Source organism: Sapajus apella, unplaced genomic scaffold (assembly GCF_009761245.1).
Source record: "Sapajus apella isolate SASKATOON/1434 unplaced genomic scaffold, GSC_monkey_1.0 scaffold15, whole genome shotgun sequence".
Lineage (NCBI taxonomy): Eukaryota > Metazoa > Chordata > Mammalia > Primates > Cebidae > Sapajus > Sapajus apella.
This window is the reverse complement of record NW_022436955.1, coordinates 19,167,552-19,177,232: the sequence shown is the minus strand read 5'-3', so window position 1 is coordinate 19,177,232 and position 9,681 is coordinate 19,167,552. Positions and strand designations below refer to the sequence as shown.

General features: G+C 37.6%; 1 pseudogene; it reads left to right on the top strand.

Annotated features, from left to right (window-relative positions):
- Window positions 1-7,109: 7,109 nt before the first annotated feature.
- LOC116555384 lies at window positions 7,110-7,643 on the top strand (annotated as a pseudogene).
- The last annotated feature ends 2,038 nt before the right edge of the window (window positions 7,644-9,681 follow it).

Sequence of the window (9,681 nt, the reverse complement as noted above, 5' to 3'; positions counted from 1 at the left end):
TGGGGATGGATATTCAAAAGGCTATCACCAAAAAAATTAAAAACAAGTAGAAATCTTCATGCAAGAAACAGATATGTGAAATATGGATATGCTTAGAAACTGCTTCATTTCCTGCCTTCTCTGATGGGAAATTAAAGATATAAAAATTGTAGTATTAGAAAACCATGTCATTCAAGATAGTCCTTTGTGCCCTAAGAAAAAAATAATGCCCAATCAGAAAGTGATAAATTCACAATACCACCAGCCCTGCAATGAGAGTTAACCATATGCATAAATCCAAAGGAAAGTTTCAAAGTCCCCTGGCTGTCTTCAACAAGAATCAAGTCTTTTAGGTGGCTGTTGAACAATTAGAACACATGGACACAGGGAGGGGAGCATCACACACTGCGGTCAGTAGGAGGGGGGTTAGGGGAGGGACAGCAGGGGTGGGGAGGGTGGGGAGGGATAATGAGGGAAAAAATACCAGATATAGGTGATGGGGGGATGAAGGCAGCAAACCACCTTGCCATGTATGTACCTATGCAACAATCCTGCATGATCTGCACATGTACTCCAGAGCCTAAATTACAATTAAAAAAAAAAAAAAAGAATCAAGTCTTTTTTGAGAACTTAGCCTGATAATTCACTCTTCCCTGATTTAATTCTTACTGCCTTTTTGAAATGGAAAACGAAAGACCCAATGCAAGCCAACTGAGTCCTCAAGGAGTGTTCTCAACTGATCTTCTCAGGGCACATCTCTGACAGTTTGATTCTTCCTAGACGCAGAGCCAAATCAAGATTAGATACACAGGCTGTTTACTAGGGGAAATGCCTGTGACAGATAAAAAGGAATGGAGTAGCAAAAAGTTGGGAGAGCCTCAGATAGTGATGCAGGATGATAGCTGTGAAAGAAAAGAGGGAAGGAAGAAGCCATATTCCACAGCCCACTTTGACAAAAACTTCAACTAAGCCAGTGGAACGTCCCTGATCAAAAGCTGCTTGTTAAAGGACTCCTGTGGTTAGGCAAAAATGAGCCAATAGTAATAGCTGCCACCATGCTCAGTCATTGACGGGAAGAAGCAGCCTGGAAGAAGCATGGTCTCAGCATGAATGCAACAGAGGAACCCAAGAGGTGGCAGCTGGTGCTGTCAGTCAACTGTGCTATCAGCGGCAGGTTCTCTTGATGGAGATCTTAACAGTGCACTTCCATGACTCCTACATCATCTCAGACATATGCCACAGTGTCATGGGGATTCTAGATCAAATCATGTTGTGTGCTGAGAAATCTCAAACATGACAAGACATTAATGAACATTTTGTAAAATATATTAACGGAGCCTATGCTTTCTGAAACAGACTATGCAAAACATAATTTAACATTTGCTAGATTATTCAGTGTCTTTGTGAGATGAATTATTAGTCTCATAGGTAACACGGTAATGTCCTCAGGGACTACTGACGCATGTCAGCTCTTCTGCCAAACGGTGTAAGTCTAATAACTCTGCTTGTAACTCTTTTTGTCATTTTGTAGTTTCATAATCCGTTACCCCCCTCCCCAACTATCAGATGACCATCTGTTACTGCTTTCCACTATTAAGTGTATCTACCTCTACAAGACCCATCTGTTTAGCGCTAATTTTTTTTTCTTATGGAAAATTATAATTGAACCGAAAAGCAGGGGATAAAAGCTAATACAAATGAATGGATTCCCACATAACCACGAAACAGCTTTTGCAATCTTCTTTCATTTATACTCCACCCACATACCCCTCCACTGAGCTCTTTAGAATCAAATACCCAGACATCATACTAACGATCTTAAATATTTCAGTATGTATTTTCTTCAATATAACCTCATTTTAAAAAAAAAACCACAATATCATTTTTATCATTGTTTTAGTCTGTTTTATGCTGCTATGACAGAGTACCCGAGACTGGGTAATTTATAATGAACAGAAATGTCTTAGCTCATGGTTCTGGAGGCTGGGAAGTTCAAGATTGAGTAGCCAGCATCCGGCAAAGGCCTTCTTGCTGTGTCATCTCATGGAGGAAGGTGGACAGGCAAAAGAGCATGCACAAAAGAGAGGGCATGAAAGAGCCAAACTCGCTTTTGCAACAAACCAATTCTCACAGTAATGATTCTACTCCCCCACTAACAACATTAATCCATTCACAAGGGCAGAACTCTCAAGACCCAATCGCTACTCAAAGTTCCCACCTCACCACACGCTGTTGCATTGGGGATTAAGTCTCCAACACATGAACTTTGGGGAACATATTTAAACCATAGGAATCATTATCAAAACATCTCTACAAAATTATTTATCGCCTAATATTCAATCAATATTGATATTTCTCCAATTGGTTGTTAAATTTTACGTTTGCTTTTTCAACAAAAAGCTGGATCAGATTCATATGTTGCAGTTGATTGATGTGTCTCTTAGGTCTCTTTTAATCCATGTTTCTCTTTAATCCCTTTCTGTCTTCTTTTGCTGGTAATTTATTTGTTGAATATAGCTGATCATTTGTCCTACAGAGTTTCCATCTCATGGATTTTGCTGATTTTACTCTGTGAATTCATTTTAATGTGCTATTCATTATCTTTTATTTCCTGTAAAATGGTTGTTAGAGCTTCATCTTTGAAAAGAATCTCTAGTAGATTCTTCAGGATTCGTTCATTTTTTAAAAGTTCCCAAAGTTTTCAAAAGTTCGTAAGTTTGATTATAGGCTATATAGATTTTATACTTGAATGACAGTTTGGCCAAGTATAATGTACTTTTCTCAGTTTTGTTTTTTTTTTTTTCCCTAAAGCATCTTAATTATGTTAGTCCATTGTCTTCTGTCACAAAATTTTGCTATTAAAAAGTCAAATGTCAAACTTATTATGGTTCCTTAAATGTGACTTGGTGGACTTGGTGTTGTTGCCTGGACGCTCAAAGGTTTATTTTCTTTATCAATAAAGTCTAATGGTTTTACTAAAATATATCTCAGAGTTGACCATTCTGGTCAATTTTCCCATGTTTGTGTTGTGTCCTTTCAATACATAGGTCCACATATACTTTTATTTCAAAAAACTTTTCTTAAATTATTTTTTAATTATTTGTTCTATTGCATTGTGGCTATTTTCTCTCAAACTTTGGGAATATTGAAACTTCTCTGCCTATTTTATATCCAAGCACTTCTTGAGATGATGCTAAACTGGTTCTTGGAACATGGGTAAGCCAAGGAAGCAGGATAAAGGTAGGAAAAGTGAGAGCCTTCTAGTAAGATCCAACTACAAGAACAGAAGAGCTTAATTTGAATGATAATAGCTGTTGAATGAAGTTTGATCTATAGCAAGGCTAAAAGATGTGGAAGACAAATCAAACTGGAGAGTGACAGGACCCTACTTGTTGCAGGATTACACTTTGATGTCAGATAAACATGTTTTGAGTTTTCTCTGAAAACTAATAAGGATTTTAAGGTATAAATAAATACTTTAGCAACATCACATTGGTGTCAGTGAAGAGAATGTCTTGGGGAAAAGTACATGATTTTTAAAATAGGCAACAAAAAATATAAATACCTGTTTTGTGCCTGGAAATTGTAAGTGATTTGTATGAGTTTTACCATTTATCTCTCACAACACACATATTTAACAGTTTTCACTGTTCCTGTTTTCCAGATTACACACACACACTGAATCACAGCACATTAAAGCAGAGTATCCATGTCACATCAAAAAAGTGGCCACCTGGAATCAGAAGCCAAAAGCAACTAACACTAAGTCCCATATTTGTTTCATGAACTAGGGTTAATACTGAAATCAGCCATACAAAAAATGAGAATAATACAAAGCTTTGTGGATAAAGTCTATTGGTATCTAGAAATAGTGTAGAAATGGAAAGAACTGGACTGTATAAGATTGAGGGAGAGGGAGAGAAAGGTATGCACAATGATTCCAAAGTTTCAGGTGAGTAGCCCAGGGCAAAACTGTCTTATAATAGGTCGTCAAGAAAATAGGAGATAAAAATGAAGACAACAAATATAGACCGTTTTCCAAAGAAGCTTGACAGGGGAAAAAGAAGGCAAAGACAGTGGGTATGCATATACTGGATGGAAGGTGTTTTGTTTTGAATAGGAGAGACAACCATAGTTGTCCACTAAGTGCTTGTAGAGAGGTTGGAATTGGGAAACGACAAAGGTGGGGAAGTGGGTAAGGTTGTTGGGGAATTGGTAGCAGATGCTGGAGAAGAAAAAAGGATCTAGAACACAAGCAAAGGAATTAGTATCAGACATAAGCAGAAAATAATATTCTCTTTTACAGAGAATATAAGAAAATATGTTGATCCCCTAAAACACACCAGGCATCCTAGTAAGCTCTTATAAGCACACACACTACTCCATTAATCCTTACCACACAGTGTCTCTGCTGACGTTATTCTTTACATTTTATGAATCAGTGTGGCTAGTAATTACCAGAGTCAGGCTTCAAACTCGGCCTGTTCTGATTATTTCTAGCGTTTGTTTTTGGGAAGGAATCATGACACAGGGAGACTCCTGAGTTCAAGCTCCAAAACTCTCACTCTTACTTTGGACAATGGAGTTACATCTAAAAAAAAACCCAATTTCTCATCTGCAAAACAAATCAACAAGAATTAGAGTTTCTTCCTGTTTCAACAAACTTTTTTTTTTTTGAGATGGAGTCTCTCACTCTGTTGCCCAGGCTGGAGTGCAGAGGCATGATCTCAGCCCACTACAACCTCCGCCTTCCAGGTTCAAGCAATTCTCGTGCCTCAGCTTCCCAAGTAGCTGGGATTACAGGCACGTGCCACCACACCTGGCTAGTTTTTATATTTCTAGTAGAGAAGGGGTTTCACCAGATTGGCCAGGTGGTCTTGACCTCCTTACCTCAAGCGATCCCCCTGCCTTGGCCTCCCAAAGTTCTGGGATTATAGGCATGAACCACTTCACCCAGCCCCAACAATCTCTTATATGAACAGAGACTATATGTTTTCCTCATGAAAAATATATTCTAATAATATATTCATTCATAAGTTATAATTCGCTTTTGTGTTAGGTGAAAATGACTTCATGTCTATGAATTCAGTTTACCATTACCATTATCACCACCAAATCTTAGGAATTATTTTGATAAAATACCAAAAGTTTACATTAAACATAGTAGAATTGAGAGAGTCGTTTTTATTTGTTATTCAAAACTTGAATACTATAATTGCTAAAGAGTTGCTTTATTTTCCCAGGCAATTTTATCACTGAAAGCTACTATTTTTTTATGTGTAAAAACATTATTTTATTAAAATTTTGAGTTAACCTTTCAGAAGTATTGTGTGTGCAGACATGCATAACACACAGATTTTTACCCAAAGAAATCCCTCCAGGGTGTGTTTAAATGAGATTTTACCAAAATTAAAATAAGCATTCTTTATTAGCAAAACCAAGAATATGTTCCTTAACTATTCTAAAACTTCTTAAAAAAAAAAAAAAAAACTAAACATTGCGTGTAACAGAAAGCAGAAACCTCTGCAGACTAGCATCACCTAAAGCAAATCTTAAAAGATGAGGACAGCGCAGCAAATGAGTAATGAACCATACAGAACTTGCTCTGAGAGGCACCCAGTTTGAAAAGAGCATTGTCAAACTGACGGAGCATTTGTCTCAGTAAATATTCTTCCTCATTCCTAAAGCATTCAAGCATAAGAAGGTGAACTCAGACAGCAATCTAAAACTCTCTAATGAATATTTGTAACACACAAGCTGAAAAATTCTTGATCTACCTGCCCCTTGTGAAAAATAACAAAAGCCAGAGAAATGGGGTTAAAAATGAGGGAGGGGCTTCCACTTCCAGCAGTGACAGGCCAGTCTACAGCAAAATGGACCTCTCACCAAGAAAATCTTTAAAAGGTGACTAAAATATAGAAAATATCATGTTGATGATACCAGAGACCTACCAAAGCAGCCAGGACTCACGAAGCCAATTTGCTGGAGAGACATGAGGCCCAGAAAAGTGAATTCAATATTCTGGGCCATTTTTTCCACAGCTATTTGATGATATATGAGATGCATAGAGCAAATAGATTTTTTAAGTATCCAGAATAAAGATGGAACATGTCCCAGTCTGTTTAATGAGGCCAGACTAACTTTCCTATGAAAACCAAAAAAGGACATTGCAAGAATAGTGACATTACAGACTAATATCCATCATGAACATAGTTGTGAAATTGATTGCAATAATTATATAAATATATACAAAGATAATACACCACAATCAAGTTGAATTTATTCCAGAAATGCAAGATTGTTTCCACATCAGAAAAACCAAACAATGTAATTTACCACAATGGAAGAAATGAAAAATATAAAACATTCTTTTTTTTTTTTTTTTTGAGACGGAGTTTCACTCTTGTTACCCAGGCTGGAGTGCAATGGCGCAATCTCGGCTCACCGCAACCTCCGCCTCCTGGGTTCAGGCAATTCTCCTGCCTCAGCCTCCTGAGTAGCTGGGATTACAGGCACGCGCCACCATGCCCAGCTAATTTTTTGTATTTTTAGTAGAGACGGGGTTTCACCATGTTGACCAGGATGGTCTCGATCTCTTGACCTCGTGATCCACCCGCCTCGGCCTCCCACAGTGCTGGGATTACAGGCGTGAGCCACCACGCCCGGCAAAATATAAAACATTCTTATCAATAGGTGCCAGAAAATTATAGTGGATGCAGCAAACCTCCACCATGGCATTTGTATACCTGTGTAACAAACCTGCATGATCTGCACATGTACTCCAGAACTTAAAGAATAATAAATATTTTTTTAAAAAATCACCAAACTAGGGGTGACTATGAAACCCCTGAGATATGGCCTGTGACAAGATGCCAAATACACATGAATTTTGGGGTAGAAACAACAATATTAAAACCTGGAAAAAAAAAATTCGGCAAAGTAGAAATAGAAAGTAACATTAATTTGATATTGGGGATTCATAAAATGCCTACAGTAAACATCATACTTTTTGGTGAATTACTAAAATCTCACCTACTAAGATCAGGTGACAAGGTACCCACTATCACCACTTCTATTCAACATTGTAATTCAGGTCCTAGCCTGCGAATGGAAGGAAGTAAAACAACTACCGCCTCTCTCGCCTCAGGCAGCAGCAACGCAGAGGAAACCGGAGTGAACCGAGAGCTTAGTGACCAACATGAGCCTCCTCGACAAGCCCAAGAGTGAGATGACCCCGGAGGAGCTGCAGAAGCCAGAGGAGGAGGAATTTAACACGGGTCCACTCTCTGTGCTCACTCAGTCCGTCAAGAACAACACCCAACTGCCCAAGTGCTCATCAGCTGCCGCAACAAGAAGAAACTCCTGGGCCGTGTGAAGGCCTTCGATGGGCACTGCAGCATGGTGCTGGAGAACGTGAAGGAGATGTGGACTGAGGTACCCACGAGCGGCAAGGGCAAGAAGAAGTCCAAGCCAGTCAACAAAGACCGCTACATCTCCACGATGTTCCTGCACAGGGACGCAGTCATTGTGGTCCTGCGGAAGCCGCTCATCGCCTGCAAGTAGGAGCCACCTATCCCTGTCAGTCAACAGAACTCACTCCCCTGTCCTACAGAGACTGCTGCCGCTGGTGTTGAGAACAATAAAGCTCTGTGGTTTTTTGTTGTTGTTGTTGTTGTTGTTGTTGTTTTTCAAAAACAAAAAACAAAAAACTACCAAAGCATAGGGACTGGAAAAGTAAACATACCTCTAGTTAGTAACAGACAACACCGTTGTTTATATGACATACTCAAAAGCTGAAAAGCACTTAAAAATTAATAAATGAATCTGGAAAGTTGACATACAGTCAGTATGAAAAAGTTTCATTGTTATACACCAGAAAGAAATAGAAACGAGTTTTCAAAATGATAGTTATAAAAGCATAAAGAATACTTAGGGATTAGCCAAATAGAATATGTTCAACATGTCACAGAAAATTGAAGACATAATTGAGAGAAAATACAAAAGACCTAAACAAACAAGGCACATGTCTATGAATTTCAAGACAAAATATTATAGAGATAATAATTCCTTCTAAAGTGATGTATGCATTCAGAGCAATCCAAATGAAAATCCCAGCTGGATTTTTATATTGTAGAAATTGAAAAGATGATATTAAAATGTATATGTAAATGTAAAAGCCCACAAATACCCAAGACAATTTTGTAGATAGAAAGTGAAAGGATTCACACTACTAGATATTAAGATGTGTCATAAAACTACAGTAATTAAGACAACATGGCATAACACCAGACTAGAAAAAAATATTCCAATCGAACAGAAAAGAGACTTCGAAAGCAAAGCTACACAAATATGGGCTCATGGATTTTAACAAAGGTGAGACTTCAGTGAATTGCAAGAAAGAATGGCCCTTCCAATAAAAGGTGCTATATCACTTGGATTTCAATGTGGAGAAAATGATTCTTGACCCTTTCTCACACAATACACAAAAAGCAGTAAGAGATTTTGAAGATCTTAATAGTAAAGGCAAAGTCATAAAATTTTTACAATAAAATACAGGAGAAAATATTATTGAGCTTAGAGAAACAGAAAACAGAAGATATTTTACAAACAAAACTCACCAATGACTCATCGAGAACACATCCATGTAGTGTATATTCAGCCAATACAAAAACACAGACAACACAAGAGAAAAGTAGAGATGTATTTTATCAAAACAAAAATATTCAAGAGGCAAATAAATAAACAGATATTAAACCTCATCAGTCATCAAGGACATGCAAATAAAAATTGAAACCACAATGATATACCACTGTACACAGACTGCAATGGCTAAAAGAAAAATACTAACATTCCTAAAATGTTGGCAAGGATGTAGAGCAACTAGAAATACCACACACTGCTGGAGGGGTTATTAACTGGTGAAACCATGTTGGAAAATTCTTTGACAGTATCAAAATAGAATTGTTTTGTGCATATTGTAGAATTGAACAAATGAGTAATACATTCATATCATGGGTCATATTTCTTGCTATTAAAAAAGAATCTTTGGGAGGCTGAAGTGGATGGATTGCCTGAGCTCAGGAGTTCTAGATCAGCCTGGGCAACACGGTAAAACCCCGTTCTACTAAAACACACACACACAAAATTAGCCCGGCACAAAAAGTGGTATTACGAGCTTCCCCATGTAGCTACTCAAGGAGAACATGGCACTCACGTAGTATTCAAGTCCAAAATCATAATCTCAATCTATTCATGAGAAAACACCAAGGAAATGCAAATTGAAGAATATTCTATAGAATATCTGGCCTGTATTTTTTAATGAAAGACACAGGCCAAGGAGCTCTTTATTAAAGGAGGCTAAAAAGACATAACAATATATACCTATATTACAAGCCTGCATGCTCCGCACATGTATCCCAGAACTTAAAGTAAAAATTTTAAAAAAGAGACACAACAATTAAATGCCTTTATGTCTTTTTATATATTACTAAAAGACACAAATGCATTCTGAACTGGATATTATTGGGGCCATAGATGCAATTGGAATACAACCTATAGACAAGGTAACAGGGATGTTTGGTGTTAAATTCACTGTAGTTGATTACTGTGCTGTGATTGTGCAAATAAATATCCTCCTTCATAAGAAATATATACAGGAGTATTAAGGGGTAAATAGCCTCGTTTCCTGATGCATGTAACCTA